This window comes from Colius striatus, chromosome 13, assembly GCF_028858725.1.
Source record: "Colius striatus isolate bColStr4 chromosome 13, bColStr4.1.hap1, whole genome shotgun sequence".
NCBI classification, from domain to species: domain Eukaryota; kingdom Metazoa; phylum Chordata; class Aves; order Coliiformes; family Coliidae; genus Colius; species Colius striatus.
The window spans coordinates 3,566,255-3,584,293 of NC_084771.1; positions in this window are offsets into that span (position 1 = coordinate 3,566,255).

The window sequence follows — 18,039 nt, forward strand, 5'->3', positions numbered from 1 at the left end:
ATGATTTTCCTATATTTTAGTCTATATAATTTACTCTTACCCACTTTTCTGGTTTATTAGGAGACCTGACAGCTTTTACACTTGAAAATGTCTGTCATTTTGACAATCTGGATGGATCCCTTGAACACATTACTAGGGAGGTAGTTTTCACTTAGATAAGAGAAGTCAAGTTGGTACTTTTTTCTTCCATGTCTATTACAAGTATGATGACTGTTTGCTCACCCTTGGCGTGACGTTTCAAGGAGATAAGTGTTTTGCAAGTACCTGAGGGAAACTTTAGTAATTCTTCCTTTTTGCATAGTGGTCTATAATTTGAAAGTGGAAGTTTTCCCAGCAAAATGCTTGCATAAGATTCCATGAACTAGGTAGGGGTTTTTTTTCTGAACCAAATTTAAATCTAATAATTGGAAAGCATCTGGAAGCCAGCTCAATGGAAATCCTGTCGACAGAAAGCTGAGTGAGGCTTTTCTGTGGTTGGCTTTGTAAAGCAGAGATGACAGAGCATCCATTTGTGCTCAGCCTGCGTGCCATGTTTCAGAATTAAGCAAATAACAATAGCAAGCCAAAGTGAATTGATTATAAATTAGTGTCTTCAATCTGATATTATATTTGCATGTGTATTTCCCTACCATTTGAGTTAGAAATACAATTTTACAGTGTTCTTCCAGAACCTCTTTCACTCCTTAGTGTTAGACAGAGTTATGATCCCAAGCTGTTGGCTAAAAGGTCTTGGGGTCAGTGGAATATGGCTGTGCACCACAGACAGAGTTTGGTGCTGATTGCCCCTCAGGATTTCTTGTTTTAATATCATATCATTGAAGTGAAACTCTTTTGGTAGAGGGCTTTTAGCATACCCCAGCTTGTATCTCTGCTGCCTGCTGTGGATAGTAATTCTTGCCTCTGCAAGCTATTAATAAAGTGGCCTTTTAGGGAAGGGAAAAAAACTCCACCTCAAATCAACAAAAAAACTTTCATAAAATAGATTGAATCAATTTCTTAATATCTTGGCAGTGTAGGGGCTGAAAGAACAGTCCTCCCTGTTCACTGCAGCCAGCTCTACAGAGCAAATATATTTGGCTTGGGTTTAGTGCCTTCACTGGATAGATAGCAGTATACAACTATATTGCAAATGAAAAATGATACACTCTCCTTTCAAGCATCATTGAGTATACCAGTATGTGAAATAACTAGAGACTCAAATAATTAAACTCTATTTCCTGTCCCCAGGAGTAAAGTTAACCAAGTGGGATCTGAAATAGCATGTGAGCTTCTCATATGACCTTAATTTGAACTCTAAATGTATGGCAGGTTCAAAACATTTCAAGATAAGCTAGTCAACCAAGACCATTCCTCTCCAGTACAAGCAAATAGTCTGCAGATATTAAAAGCATATAAAGCAGTCCACTACTGATTCAGAAAGTCAGGTCAAGTTGGAAACTAGTCTGCATTTGAATGGGGTTCAAATTGAAGGTAAGTATTTTATGCAGCTCTAACTGAAACAGCCAAACTTAAAGCAGCATCAAGAGGCTAATATACCATGAATCAAGAACAGATCAAGATTCTTTCATGGACTTAAATCTTCTTTGTGTTTTTATCAGAAGTGAATTTTGTGCATTCATCTTCATGGGAGGGTATTACACTCTCACAGGGATGGGAACTCTAAGCAAGTTAAGGGGCAAATTCAGAGGCCAAGAGAAAGTCTCATTCTGAGTCGCTCAGCTCCAAAGGAAGTGTGTGTTTGACCATTGTTTTCTGTGTGAGATGTTTTAGATTCTGTGCAATGTTCTGACCATTTAGTTTTCTTATTCTGGCAGGTGTTCTATTTAGTACATACATATCCCCCATGCGCTGTCATGTGAAAAATACAGTTACACTCTGATTCCTTCCAGATTTACAGCTTTCTCTGAATTCTAGCCAATCCACTAAGACTTTTTACATTGACCTCAATTGACTTTGAATTAAGTGAAGACAGTTACACCACAAAAACAAGGTCTACAGCGGTCTGAGTTTGAGTTCAGGTAGCTGTAGCCCGGTAGTGATTGTGTTCCATTCAGCATTTCCATCCTTTCCTCACCACTTAGCTCAGATATTCTCAGAGAAAACAATTTTCTCCTGGACTCTATAACCTTCTCTCTCCTTTATCACAGTGGTTTTCTGGGGTGAGAAGTAGTTAAAATGTAAGTCACCTTTACTATCAAAGAATTCAATGTCTTTTCATAGTTACCTGAACTGTATATTACCACAGAAGTGTGAGACCAAGGGTTTGATGTTCACACAAAAGAAAGCACATTGACTTACCTAGAGTTGGATCAAATGTTATCTCATTAACATTAAACAGCTATAGTAGGAGAAAGATGAAAATAACTGCAGAACCATGAGGAACAACAAAGATTAAAAGGAAGATGAGAATGGCATAAAAACATGGTTCCTTATTTGTAGGGTGAACTTAAAAGGTATCCTTCTCAACTCACCTGGCTTATAATGTATTCAGAAATGGAAATTAATCAGTAGTTGTTTATATCTGTGCAAATCTGTCACAGGGATCTGATATGATAGTTAACCAGACGACTTTGAGACTAAGCTGCAGCTCTTCCATAGACATGCCTTTTTTCCCATTAATCTACTCCACAGCCTCATTATCTCAGCTATTCCCACTATTCTTTTTTCCCCTTGGCTGGTATATGAACACATTCTTTAATCTTCCTGCTTGAAGTCTAAAGATATTATTCCTTTGTGTTTGGATCTGTTAAATTTTTGCACTTGTCCTTTCCTCTCTTACAAAGTGTGCCTCATATTGATAATTTCTGATATTTTCCTCTTCTAAGATTTAAAACAGCAAGGTTCAAAGGCAAAATGATCCAATCAAAGCTGTGTTCAGTCGAGTAGATGGGTTTTACTGCAATATGTTGTCAGCTAGTTTGTGTTTGTCTTCAAATTGGTTCAGCTGTTATCAACTAAAGACTTGGTTAATGTTGATAGACCAGTCAATGTGATGCCACTATCTGAAAATTTTCACAGCTATTCTAATACACAGGTTCTTCATCACTTCCAGAGTTTTATAGAGAGAAAAGAGTTATGATACTTCCCCTGCATTGGAGAGAATGGTGTGAAAGGAGAAGGACTGATTTTTGTTTTCACATTCACTTACATCAATACAGTCTCAGAGCTCTTTCAGGAAAGACTTTTCAAGTTAGATTAGTTTTTTTAAGTCCTTAATTTTGAAGAGTCAGCACAAATAAATCTTCTGCTGATTTCTCATGGATATTAATTTGCAGAACGGTGGCAGAAGTATTCATCCAGTGGGATCACAGAAATTTCATCTGGAGCTTCTGTCACTTTGCTTTGACTTCTTTCTGACCTCAGTTATGTTCTGATATATAGTCTCATTTTCAGAAGAAAGTCAAGGGGCTCCTGGTCAGCTGCTGGGAGATTGAAATGCTACCAAGCAAAGATGCAAGTTTCTTTCTCTAAAACAAGCCATGGGTATTTCCTTTTGGCATCTGCCATTCTTATCCAACTGTCATTAAAAACACCAGTAATCCTTTCAGTCATTTTAAGAAGACTTGTGTCACAACTCAAAAGAATCATCTTAATTTCTCTGGATTTGAGTATATTATTTGTATGGGAACTGAATAATTCAAATTACTAATTTACACTGGTACACGTGATATTTTAGGTCAAGCCTGTTGTGTATTCCACTATAATTAAAAATAACTCACTTCCTTCACTTCAGTTAATTGGAGGGATCTACTTAGAGAGAAAACGAACAGAAAATGGTTTTGTAATTGCTATATTGAATGATTTAGTAAATGACTTTTTGACAGAAATTCTTAAACCACACTTTAGTTACTATTGATCTGTTTTTAAAGCAGGGAAGTTCTGCTGTGATGATGTTATGCACACAAAACCTTGTGTCGTGATCTTTATGCCATTACTTCTTTTCCCTTTGCAGAAAAGTCGTGTGGAATATCCAGCTTTTCAGGTGTTCATGATGTTTGCCTCAGTGCTCAATGATTTAAATATGCAACCCAATATTACAAACAATGACTAAGAAAAATATCTAACAGAGAAGTGTATTTGTTCAGTGTTACGTCTGACTTGCCCCACTCATTTCCTTAAACTCACCCTAAGATTCTAGTGTTTTCTTAGCCATGTTTCACATCATGATTTTCTTAATTAAAAAAAATAGTGATTCACACACAAGGTTAATATGTATAACCGAACCAATTAATACGTCAATTAAATACTTACAGATCACTGAGTTATTTTGAAGTTGTGGGAGAAGTTAGAGAATCTGTGCTGTAACATACAAAGGAGAAATGGATTTGTGGGGATTGACTGCTCCTTTCCAGGTACCCTGCAGTGCTGTATCATCTCTCAAAGCTATACATGACAGTTCAGACGTGTTACCATTCACAAAGTTGTATCTAAAATTAGTATTTCCCAGTATGCAGTATTTGTTACTGTTTCTCCTTGTGATAGCTGTTATGCTGTACATGTTGAGTAATCCACTAACCTAGAAATCATGTAGATGCTGCTTGGTGAAATTTGATCATGGAGGCTGAGAAAAGTATGTTATGGGAGAACTCAGGGACCAAAAGATCAAGCTGATATAGATTGAGTGTTGTTGATATCTAAAAAAGTGTTTTGGTGCATTGCAGTCAAATACTGCATGTTTTCACAGATGCCTTCTGGTTTTGGGATGTACAAAGTCTTTAGTCTGGTGCTGAGATTTCCAAGATGCTAAAGAGTTTTAGCCATCCTTAATTCACCTTCAAGAAACAGATAAAAATCCTGTTAACTGCCAGTTATATTTGAATTTAGATATCTAATTTATATGTGCTCTTTGAGTGACGTGTTCTAGATATTGAATATACTTAAATGGTACTAGATGTTAAAAGTAAAACATCCTCGAGTTTTTAAAGAAAGTGATTAGACACTGGTTGTAAATTTGATCTTAGAGACGTGGAAGGTTTCTAGGAATAGAGTTAAGATGTACAAACTCAAATTCTTTCCCTAATTATATTTGATTTTTGTAATATACAAAAGGTTTTCCCCAAGTGAGGAATTAAGATGATAGGCAGTTGATAGGAACGTGTTGATGCCTTCTTAAATGGCAGACATTCTGCCATCTCTGTGTCTGATGGTGAAAGAAATACTAGATTTCTTTGTTCAAGACAATATGATTAATAAATCCTTGACAGCCTCTCATGTTCTGAAGCCCCTGAATATTCTCCTAAAAACAGGGAAGCTAGGTTGATAAGAATTGTCATGCTGAGTGTTTGCCTCCTTTATTCAGAGGAATAATGTGGTTATATTGAGAATGTACACTGAGCTTCCAGATGTTTGGAAGGTGATGCATTCCTTCCTAGCTAAGAGATCATTGCTTCAAATTTCAGAGCATGTCTGGAATATTAATGAGACCAAGATTTCATGCTCAGTATCACAAGCTTGGATTCACTGCTCAGCAGTTACAGTAAACTGTGTTTGTTTAGCTGGAGAACAAATACCAGTCATAGTTTTCTTGACCAGTGTCATTTTCGATCTCAAGGACACGAGCTTTGAATCCACAGAACAAGCCTTAGTGAAGGATATATTTTCCTCTTTGACAGTTTTATATCATTTCTCTCTCTTTCATTCAATGACATTTACTTCCCTAAATGTGTTGTTAATCATGAACATGCATAAGTTGAGTCTGGGAGTGGTCTTCTGAAGAGTGTACCAGAAGATAACTTCAATTAAAAGGAGAATTGTTTAAACAGAGAAGATTGATTGGATTTCATATTTGACTACCTCATGATTTTTTTTAACTGTGAGATCATTATTCTCTCTTGGACCACTGACTATTTATAATATCTAAATATAAAGGAAAAAAAAATTCTTCCAAGCATGCATAAGTGTGTGTATACAGCAGCTTACACTGCTGTCACATAAACAGACTATTCAGATATAGAATTATGCAGTTGAATGATAATTACAATGCCAAGAATTAGGGGTTATTTAAAAGGTGAGCGAGTAATGGTGAAATGGCTTAGAAGAGCATCTTAAATTCATAATGGTCATTCACATAAATAACATTTTACCATTTCCCATCTGTCATCGTCTGTAAAGATTTGTGGTAGCCTTTGATCAGATGACTTGTCCTTGAAGTACAGTTAGCATTCTAGTGTGAAATATCAACTGTTCTGCTGACAGAATGAGTTCAGTCAGCAAGCATCAAACAATCTGTATGGTACTCATTGTGGGAATGGAGAATAAAGTAGTCTAAGCCCTTGGGCAGAGCAACCTGCACTAATCAGTGCTATATTAGGATTAAGAGAGTCTTAATATTTAATTAATTCTGAGACCACCAATATTATGTCAAGCAAAATAATGAACTGTGATTACATGATAATCTTGCCAAAGTAGTTACCTCCTTGTTTAGGAAGCTCTTTTGTTTTCACCACATCCACTTCTATTTTATTCCAGTAACTATTGCAAGTAGTTCCTGATGATAGTTCTAAATGCAGCATTCTTCCCAATTTTCCATTTTTATCTGATTGTCTGTATTACAAAGGGAATAGCTGACTAATAATGCTGATTGGTATTGTGGCAAACAATTTGAAATGGAAGAAAATTAACATAAGTTATATTTATATATTATTTCAGGAGAGACAAGTTGGGTGATATCTGTTCAGGTTTTAGAGTTCTGATTTTTTGATGACCTGGTAGTTGAAGAAATGAATATCTGTTCACCACTCATCAATCAGAATATTCCTATAGAAGCTATCCAGTCCTGCTATCTCAATATAAATTTGACTGAAATTATTAACTCCTTGCTGAACAGTATGTTTTCTATGGGGCAGCTGAACTCTGCAAATTACCTCACAGTTTTCTTGCTGTCACCATCCACATGTTCTTTCTGTCTCAAATACCTGAGATTTCTTTGTGTGAAAATATAGGCATGCACACAGTGTACTCTTCATTTTTGCTTCCCATGTGGAAAAGAAAGTAGCTCCAGCAGATGCTTGGAGACAGGTAATGCTTTCACTACCTGCAGTGTGACTTTTATCCTTAACATTTGTTGAGTATCTTTTTCTAAAAGAGATTTTAGAGTGATGGTAATTAAAACTAAGAAGCTGACCTTGAAGAAAACTATGCTGCTGCTTCTATGGGAAAGGGAATACTTAGAATACAAGTAACTTGAGTATTGGAATACAAAGTAAGGGTACTTGCATTTCAAGTAGACAATCAGTTCCTCCCATGGTGGAATTGGAAGTTTTTCATATATACCTATCTTACAAACATTTTGAAATGGAGATTTCTTGACTACATAGAATATTTGTGTGAATGCAGGTCGTGTGTCGAAGCATAAACTCTTCAATGGGAGCCATGCTGCATTTGAGACTGAATGCAGGCTACTATGGATTACTGAAGATTTAATTCTTCCATCACTGTTTGGTCAAACAAAATGAGAAACAATTCACTTAATACAATGCAGCTGAGATGCAATGAACTTTCATTCTGATATTAGCTTGTTCTTCTTTTGCATAATGAAGAGAAAAAGGTTTGAATCATGACTTTATTCCTAAGCTCTTACAACACAAAAAACATAACAAATAACAGGGCTGAAAGGATATGTCATTCCCCCCTCAGGTACAATAGCTGTGAAGGTAACAATGGGTAGACGTTATTTTCTTGACATTTGAATTTGGTATGATTTTTGTTAGAATAGTGAGATGGACAGGAAGTGATTTATTGTTGGAATAAACTTCTGTGAGGGTAGGATATAATTTTGGCCACTCTTTTATATGACCATCTCTTTGGAGATCACTGGTAGTTTAATTGCTGAAACCTCATTTCGTCACAGTTGGAAACAGCTCACATCTGGGGAAACTTTCGGGAATGAAAAAACTTGTGTTTTATAGGTAACCTCCCACATGACAAAGGGACAACAAAAGGTTTTCTTGACCCTTTGAAGAGGCCAATTTCACTGCAGTAATGATGATTATTTTAATACTGTTAACATTTACTAAGTATTAATAACTGTAGAAATTTAGAGCCTGGATATGTGTCCTTTCAGCTAGATTTAATATGCATAAACCAGTCTTTTTACTAAAACAGTTATAATGCTATCTGGGTCTGATTCAGCATTCATTCAGGCAAAGCTCTCATGGGCTTAATGTTATACATTTAGACACTGTATATGGTATGTGTAAGATGAATACCCATAGAATGTTTCAGACAAAAACTACATTAAGTTTTCCTGGTGTGACTTAAGCTCATAAAAGGATGAAAATTCTCACTGTTAATCTTCTAAGACTTACAGTAAGTAAAAGGGTGACTTGAAGTAATGTCAATGTAGTTCCCTATTGTGCCTTCATCCTGCTTGTGAGCCTCTGCAGTTTTGTTGGTGCAGACAAAAGTTAGAGTGAAGTCTTTTCAAAAGTTGGGAGGGAAATAAGAGTCTCTAAATTCTTTTAGGGATATGAAAGTGAACAGATCCAAAGTGGCTGAGGCTTTCTGAACCAGAAAGTTTTGTTTGTATGTCAGTTTCAAGAAGATAGATGGAGCTGAACAATAACTTCAGCAGTTGGTAAGTATTGAGGTAACAGTAGCCTGTTCTAGGGTCATCTGGTAAATATTTATACTTACATAAGTTCAGAGGAAATTGATGTGGAGCCAATCAGTAGAAACTCATAAAGGGAAGAATTTTTAATGCTAACCCATTTAAGTGAAGCTTCTCCATGCCTACCATGGTTGGGGAACAGAATTTCCTTCAAAATCAGACACAGCTATATTGTATTGGTTTGAAAATAGCTATGCTGCTGACTGCATTAGTTCAGCATTACATCTAACCTAAAAAGTTGTTCCATACATCTTGAATATGTCATATATTAGAATACAATAGAAACTTATGTAACATTTAGGATATCTCACGGTTATCGATTCAAACTCATCCTCACACGCAAAGTAAGTTAGAATTTAACTTTATTTTCAATTTTTCCTCTCATTCTCCTTTTGAAAACATACTGAGAGCTTACAGTTGAGCAAATTAAATGGACTTTGACAACGAATCAGTCAAACTAAAGGGATGCTTATTATATGGCACATGAAAACTTTCTTATTAGATTTTTCGACAAGAATATCACAGTGACAACTGTGACTCAACCTTAAAAGCAGAAGTAGAAAGAATACAGGTGAAAAACAGCTAAAAAGTGAAGAATGCTCTTTCATGCTACTGGAAATAACTTTTCCACTTGCTTCTTTTTAAAATAGTTCATATGTTGGAAAGGACAATTGGACCATTCAACCTTTAAGCTGATGTTTCTTTTCACATAGAAGTGATCTATTGATTGGGTTAATTTAATTTGGAGTGGTTCATTGTTTAGGAATCAGTCTCATTTCATGATCAAGAATATTATTGTTTGCTTCTAAAACAGGTTGTCATTGACTTCCTTATCAAGAGAAATTTGTTTTAGTGTGAATTCATCCAGTTGGCTTAAATCACTTATGGTGGATTGACATACAGCCTCCTGAAGTTATTTTATTGACCTGATGACATTATTTCCTAATTTATAAAAAAATGGACAACAGATTCTGATATCTTAAAAATACTTTGGAGTCCCAGTATGCTCCAGAGGTTGCATGGAAATTGCAGGAAGTTGCAAGTGACTTTGTGTCTTGCCAACTGCAAAATTTGCCTAATCAGGTAGCTTTTGTTTGCTACTTCAATAAAACCTGAGAAATAATAAAAAAACCTTTATTGTTCAACAGCTTAGTGAAGATGACATTAAAATCACTGTTTATTTGCAAAGTTTAAACATGGTGAATATTTTATCCCTTCCAGTAAAGCAATGAAGAACCTGGATTTAGCTCCATTGCATCACTAGCCTGAATTACCATTAGATTTGTTTCTTCATGCACAATAAGAGTACAGGTATCTTTCTAATTAGTCTAAAGAACAGCACCTATGATGCTCATTATTATTATTGACCATTCAAACCTAAATGAATCTTCCTCTAATGATTGAAATGGTAACTGACTTCATAAACCATGTGTATTACTGGACCTAGTCACTCCACCGTTTTTCTGTGGGTATAGTTCGAGTCTTGAACTAAAGCCAAAGTATATATTGAGTTAATATATAGTAATAAAAAATGCTGTTTATCACAGCTAAAATAAAGACCATAATACTGTGTCCCTGTTGCACTTAATAGCCTTGATTGTTGTAAAATGAAGAATCAAAAGGGAGATTTCTGGAGATACAAATAGCATATCTTAAAGATTCTGTTGTCCAATACTTGTCAAAGATCAGGATAATGCATCACTTTTGATGGAAAACTAAATTTCCCTGAAATATATAATGAATTTCCTTTTGTGTGTTTGAATAGAAATAAAATTTTCTGAAGCTTTATCCTAAAAACTTTCATACTCCACAAGCTTCACCTTAAAAATCCTGAGGTTTTAGACATAATAATAGTTGAAGTTCTTAAAAATGAAACAGCCTAGTTGAAAGCTTTAGTAAAAAGATCACTACATTATAAGATAAATACTGTCAGTATGTCTTTTTTATAAAAGTACTTTTGAAAGTGAGACAAAGACTATTTGATAGCAGAGTCTGGAAGTCCTGTACAGAATCCAAAAAAGAGGAAATATATGTAGTTTGACTATTCATATTATCACCTTCTTGTGGCATGTTTTTATGTAAAGCTTAAGGGACACATTCTGCACATCCTTAAATAGGTAGCTTTCAGTCATGTAAGAATTTCTTTGAGCCATTGGAGTTACTAATTTGGATGAAGGCTATTTTGTTTTTTAATATGAAGAGTTTTCCATGACTGAAATATGTTTGGAAGTAGGAGGAGGCTGAGAAATATTTTTACTTTGTTACTAACTGGGGAGAGATAAAATTAAAGGTTCTGATATGGTGACTTTCAGCACACGAATAATGGCATTAAAGAGTGTCAGGCATAAAGTATTGTATTTGGCCTTGCTCCTGGGAATGAAAAAAGTGGAAAGCCAGAGCCTGCACAAATAAAGCATATGGTCTGTGATTTGCCTACAGAGAACTAGATAAATTGAGTTTGTGAAAAGGTTTAGTTAACTTATTAATAGATAACTAAAAGAATTTTTAAGAGATTATTTTTTTATCCTTCCATTTGCATTAAGGTGAACCTAATTGCATTGGCATCAGGAGTGAAGATTGACATATCTAAATATTACATGGCTAATGAGACCCTCACAAATCTGTCACTGTCTGATAACCAGCCCAGAGAGATATTTAAGTAGGGGTCACAGCAGAAGTCATGGTCAGACCTCTGATCTGTTGATTGACAATCCTGTGCTGGAAAATAATTACATTATGTAAGCATGGAATAAAGGACAAACACTGCTCAGTGTATTTATGTCCTCATCCTTAATAGAAGAGCAGGAAGAGAAGTTGTGTCCTGTGTCACAAAGCTTCTGGTAAATATCTACAGAAAGTGGAATAAAAGAGTTTTAAATAAATGTGAGTGCTGGAGGAAGATGGACAGAAAAGAAGACAAAGGAAAAAAGAAATTGGTTTGTACAAATGTTAACTTCACTGTAATGAGACCCTACACCATGATACAATGGACCATCTTTGGTGTATATCTGTGGGGGCAGCTGCAGAAACTTAGTTCTGCTCCCCCCCTTATTTTTAGTCAAAATGGAACGCTTCTGCAGTTTTGAAGACACTTACCTGCTGTCCTTGGAGTAACAGCTTTGTAATAAGCATTCAAAATATAAAGCTCATGTCTGAGCTCTGCAGAGCTATCCCCAGTCTATGCAAATAGTATATCTTGAACTGTAAACATTATCCCCTTAAATACTGTTTGAGACTGTGAATTTCATAAGTAGGTCTGTGTAAATACCTCATTACAAATTATTTTATGCCTGTATCTTTTTGTTTTCCTTTTTTATTTCCTCACAGCTTGAGGAAGACAGTACCTGCTTATTAAGTTACCTCTTAGATAAATCTAACAAAGTGCTTTGCATCCTACAGTAGTGTTCATTTTCTTCAAAAAGTTTTCAGATACACATGCTCCAGGAATGGTCATTCTCTTTAATCCAACCAACAACAAAGCCTCACACAGCTCAATTGCTGTCTCACTCCTCCCCAACATGGTGGGATGGGGAAGAGAAAAGATAACAAAGGGCCTCATGGGTTGAGACAAGGACAGGAAACAATCACTCATCAGTTTTGTTCACAGATAAATCAGTTTTATCTGCCACCAATCAGACCCAGAAAAAGTAGAGCAGGATGATGAGGGAGAGAGCTACCATCTCACACAGGTTATGGGGGAACCTCTGCTCTGGCATACCCTCTCCTTTTTTTCTTCACTTAGTTGTCTGCATGGCTGTTTTTCTCTCACTCCTCTTCCTTCCATTGCTGTAAATTTTCTCTTCTTAAATAGTTCTTGCAGAGGAGCTTGGTTGGCTGGAGGTGGGTCTGACTTGGAGCTGGGGAAGCTTTGGTCAACTTTTCACAGAGGCATCACTGCAGCCCCTACTCTGTTACCAAAAAAACCCTCCACACAATCCCAAAAGAATGCTGAAGTAATTTAAAAATATCATTCTGAATAGTAAGTTGTACAAATGAACAATTACCTTTTTCTATAAGACTCATTGGCTTGGATTTCTTTTGGTCAATGATCTCCTATCCTTGTAGCTATCAATTTTGCTGCTTCAGACAAGCATGTGTCTGTGAGTGTTAGTATTTTTATGGGCTATGATTTTGACTTGTGGTTACCAAATTCTACATTTTTCATTGTAGAAAACCCAACTTGAATGAACTTGAGTCAGTGACAACTAAATTGGTCACAGTGAAAGAGTAATGTAAGAATGCCAAAAGCAGAAGTGTCTGATGTAGATATGCAGTAAAGGGGAAATAAGTAAGTCCCAGTGATATAATATTCACTTCAAACTCAATAGATTATTTTAAAATAAAATTTTACTTGGGAGCTTTATTTTATCACTTAATTTTGTTTTTATTTACTACTGTCAGTTGTTTCTAAATAAAATTTAATTCTATTTAACTGCGCTATAAGAACTGGTTCTAAATACTTAATAGGTTAATTACCAAATCTAGTCAACCTTATTATGAGGGTGTGATATATTTATACTATAAGTTCTTTGCATAGCATATGTTTTTGTGCTAGATTGTGCTTCATACAGTCCTGATTTTAAGTACTGTAGCAACAGGGAAATGTATACCCCAAATATAATAAACTTGACACACTGTGAGGATAAATGACTTAACTAAAATTAACTATGGTGGGTATGACAAATATAGTTCTTGGTTGCTTTGTGACCATATATAAAGTCCAGTCTTCCCCTCCATACATTTTTAGATAAGACACATAGTGTATCTATTTTCCACATCTATCTTTCTTTCCCTCTCTCTCTCTCTCTTACTATATAAAATACTCTATAGTTTGATCTAGTTGGCCTTTGCAGCTTCCTGGGTGTAAACAATATGCAGCAAAGAAGGATTGGGACCCCTGGACAGGCTTTCTGCCAGAGCTAGTGGAGTTCATAGACCTGCTGACTTCACTCACATTCCTACGGGAGATTTGTATTCAAGTTATATGCTGTATTCTGGAAGCCAGAGAGCTCTGTCTCTTGCCAAACTGAGACAATATTTTGAGATCCAGTTATGATGAAACTAAATAATCTCCCCTGGTCTCACTTTAGTGTGTCATCCTAAATCAGAAAAGACAAATTTGACTATTTTTCTATAGTTGTTCTTTTTAGCTCTGATACTTCTATTGGTATCAGATACAACTGAGCAAACATTTTCACTTAAAGAAAACCCTCCCCAGAAAAAAACCCAAAAGAACCCGAAAGCTTTAATATGGTCTGCTAATGTCCTTCTGTCAGACAAAATGAAGTGTCCTTGAAAGTATTTTCATTACTGCTCTTCCTTTTTTCACCTTTGTGCATTTAAACAAGCTGACACCTTACCAAATTCTGCTCCCAGATTCCACATCTTCACTGAGATCCTCCTGCAGCTGAAGTATTTGCCACACTTTTTACCAGACATCAGGAGAAAAGCCACAGCCCCTAATTACCTCTCAGTGATACAGGAAAGCACAGAGTGAGCTTGATTCAGAGACCATTAAGCCTTTTTGTTGCACTCAGCTTCCCCTGCATCCTTTTGGAGAAGATTTTGTGACAGGGCATCAGTTGCTGAGACTTCCCAATTCCTTTAGTCTTTCTGAGTTGCCATGGGAAATGTCATTTATCTGTAAATATTGACAATCTTGAAATTTTATCTCTGGCTTGACTCATTATAAACCCATTCTCCTTGTGTCTCCCATTGACTTGACATGTCCACTATTGTTATGTCAAAACTGGCACAGTTTGGCATAGAAATAGAAAATCATTTTTCAATATACTATTGTTCATTAATGAGCCAATTAATCATTAAACAGCTTTCCTACCCATACTGAAATAAGGAGCATTTTGATATCTACCTCTGGCTTTGTTGGGAGCTGCCCCAGATATGTTCATAATGTTTTATTTACAATACACTTTACAGCTGATACTGCAATAAGACCTTGAACATTTTGCTTTATTATTCCACTAATCTGTCAGTTCTCAAGCACTATTCCCACCATTTCTCAGCAGCTGAGTAGGCATATAACCAAGGCATTTGCTTTGCTCAAATCTACTGCAGTGCATGTATTATGTACTATGGAGTATTACAGATAGAGGAGCTCTCCAACTAGCTCAGATCTCGTATCTCACTTAGCTGTTCCTACTTCTGAGTTTTTACTAAACTTTGGAGTTTTTTCTGTAGCCTTCCCTGGGCTTAATTCTGTGTGTCATAAACAAGATTCCTAGAATATCTTCAGGTCATAGAATCATAGAATTACAGGGGTTGGAAGAGACTTTTAGAGATCATCTAGTCCAATCCCACTGCCAAAGAAGGTCCACCTAAATCAGGTCACAGAAAGGCTCACGTGGGAGGAATCACAGTGAAGGTGAGTTGATTTTTGGTAGTTTTTCTCTGGATCAACAGCACACAACACACGATTTTTTTCCACCTCTGTCAACAAAGATCCTGATATCTCCAACTACTTATTGCTCTTGGGAAGTATTATGATCTGTTTCTAACCTAGGTAACTGAAGACAAAGAACAATTGGGACAAAAAGGTCAGGTGCCTGGGAGACATACATTAGAGTGATTTGTTCCAAAGAAATGCAAACCTGGTGATAACTTTTAATCTTTTTCCTCACGTTTCCTTGCTTTCCTTACTGCCCCTCCCCTGAAGTACAGCAGGGCCAAGATGGCAGCAGCAAATGCCATCACATCCTTGGTTTGTTGATGCTTCGTGATGAGGGAGCAGGGAAGAGGGAGATGGCAGCAACGCACGTCCCAGGGGCTTCAGTGCCTGTAGGCAGCACAGCTTCATGGACAGGAGTTGCCCACAGGCAGGAGATTTGGGCTTTCAAGCAGGAAGGCAGTATCCCAAGTAGGTGGGATGTGGACAGTCATTGGAGACACTTGTGTGGAGTGATGGAAGAAGGAAGTTTTGGTGAGCTCCGAAGAGCCTGTGTAGTCCCAGAAGCCTCCCTGAGGCTGGGCTGGTGACTGGCCTGAGGGGTGAGCAGGGATAATGAGTTCTTCTCCTGGAAAAATTCTATTTATCTGTGCTCACATGTTGCATCTGCTGTATCTTATTCTAACCTACTGGTTTATGCTCTGTTAAAACACTTTTAGTGGTACAGAGGTGGTTTTGGCTCGTGGTTAGAAGTTGTTTTTCCTTAAGGAGCCAGATAGGAGTACTCAGTTCCTGGTGATACTGTCATGAAGAGAGTCCCAAATATTCTTTCTTCCTGTAATAATAATGATCATAGAACTGCTCTCTTCTATGATTTTAGGTCTCTTATCTAAGAAATCTATCTGAAGTAGTCAGTCCATTACCAGACAGAAATCTCTTTTGATCAATTTATTTTTTTTATCAGAGATAGTCGTCCTGGGGCAGGCTGTCTAGCTTTTAATTAGCAGGAAAAAAACATCAAAGATTTTAGACTACATCCAGCATAGAATAAGGGCATTCTAAAACCTCAGAGATTTTTGCAAGAAAGCTGCCTGAGTCTGAAGGGAACTTCATGGCCAAATGAAAGCGCTGACTAAGGAATGTCACAAACTTCCCAGGAGGGGTCCAGGGATAGAGGAAGACTTCTGAGGAGGAAGGATAAGGTGAATTAGAGCATACATACCTCCCACAGCAGAAGTCTTGCCTGAGGAGCTGAGCTTCAAAGATATCTCCTGTAGATAACCTTCCACATAGGGCAGTGGCTGAGGAAAAATCCTGTAAGGAAGTTGAAAGAAAATAATCTCCTCCAGGGGTAGGAGAGTCAATGGCAGCTCTGACTCAACTGAGCCTGTGTTTCTATTTGCTTGTCAAGGATAGCTCACATAATGATGAAATTGATTTTGTGTCACTTTTTTGTTTTCTGGCACTTTGGACAGTAGCTCTTCCTACTAGAGCAAAATCACATCTACTTTTCCAGGAATTAATAATTAGAGCTGCCCAATGCTCCTTATTTTAGTATGGGTAGGAAAGCTATCAATGAGCCTGAGATATCTACCTCTGGCTTTGAAACATCTTGATTATTCTGAGAGAAATGGTAAGCTCATTGTTGAAATGATTTACAAATAACAATTAAGAAGTCCTGTCCATGTCCCAGGGAATATGGACTTAGGAGGTTGGTTTAATAACAGAATGTGATGTAGGCAAAAGTTTAAAAGTTGGTCAGTAACACGTAATGGAATCAACAAACTGAGAGAATGAAACGAGGAGTTTGAGGGGAAAATACACACATTTTAAATTTCATTTGTTTAAAAACAGTGGCTTGTAAGTGTGATACACTCAGATTCAGCAGTAAGGATGGTTAGAGTCTGATGGAGTGGGCCATGACACAAATTCCAAGAAGCATTTATGAAGTTATTTAGAACTGAAAATGCGACAGTTTTTCCAAGGTTCAACAGTAGAGTTAGAATTGATGAGTCCAGGTGTAGGGGCTTGAGGATGTGCCTGTAACATTTACAACTCACAGTGGAAAAGTTTGGGGTTATGTTTGTTTTAACAGTTTTGTCCCACAAAGGAGATAGGGAAAAAGTTAGTTGAGTTCTAAGAGAAAGGGGCTTGTTTTCCTAGGAGATGAAAAGAACGAAAGAGGGAGAAAAAGGAAATTAAGAGAAAACAGATAAACCCTCAGACAAGGGGGTTTCTTCCTCATAGGAAGCAACTATGGGAGTAAAAGTGTATTAGTTGTATGCAGGAAAGGTGAGAGCCTGTGGAGATAAAAAGGCTCTTAAAGTGTGCATATTCTCTGGAACTTTAGCATAAGGATGTACAGAGACTTGCTAATAAAAAAGCCTTACATGTTTCTCTGTGTAGATCCCTAAGTCCCTCAATTGCAGTTTGATTTGATGTCTATATCCTGGCTGATGTAATGATTGAGTAGATATCCAGTTGGATTTGCAATGGTTCATAATTAGAAAGAGGTTGTGGAAAATAGGACTTTAAAGTATGATCCAAATTGCTCCAGAATAAGTAGGAGTTGATGAGGTGTTTCAGTACATATCTGTCTTTATGCCCTAACCAGCACTGTAGAAAAAAAGTACATCTATACTTAGGGTACTTTCACAGTTTAGGACCTATTATTCTAAACAATCATGAAAAAATATCAATAACAGTATCCTAAGGAGAAGAACTGAGAAGCTTTTTATTTATGTATGGAAGATCTGTCATTTAATGACCTGGAACATTCTTACTTACTGCAGAGCATGTTTTATAATGCCCCACCACCCCAAGCACTGCAGAGTTATGGGAAGTACTGATGCTCAGGAGCTTATAGGTACCTTCAGTTGCAGGGGGTATTGTGTTCCTTCTAATTGTTTCTTAGAAGCTTAAGAAAAGCACTTTTGATTTAGCTTTTCTGGCATAGGAAAAATATAGTAATCTGTGGTACTGTACAAAGTGGGCTGATAAGAAATGACAAAAAAGTCTGTCATTTTAG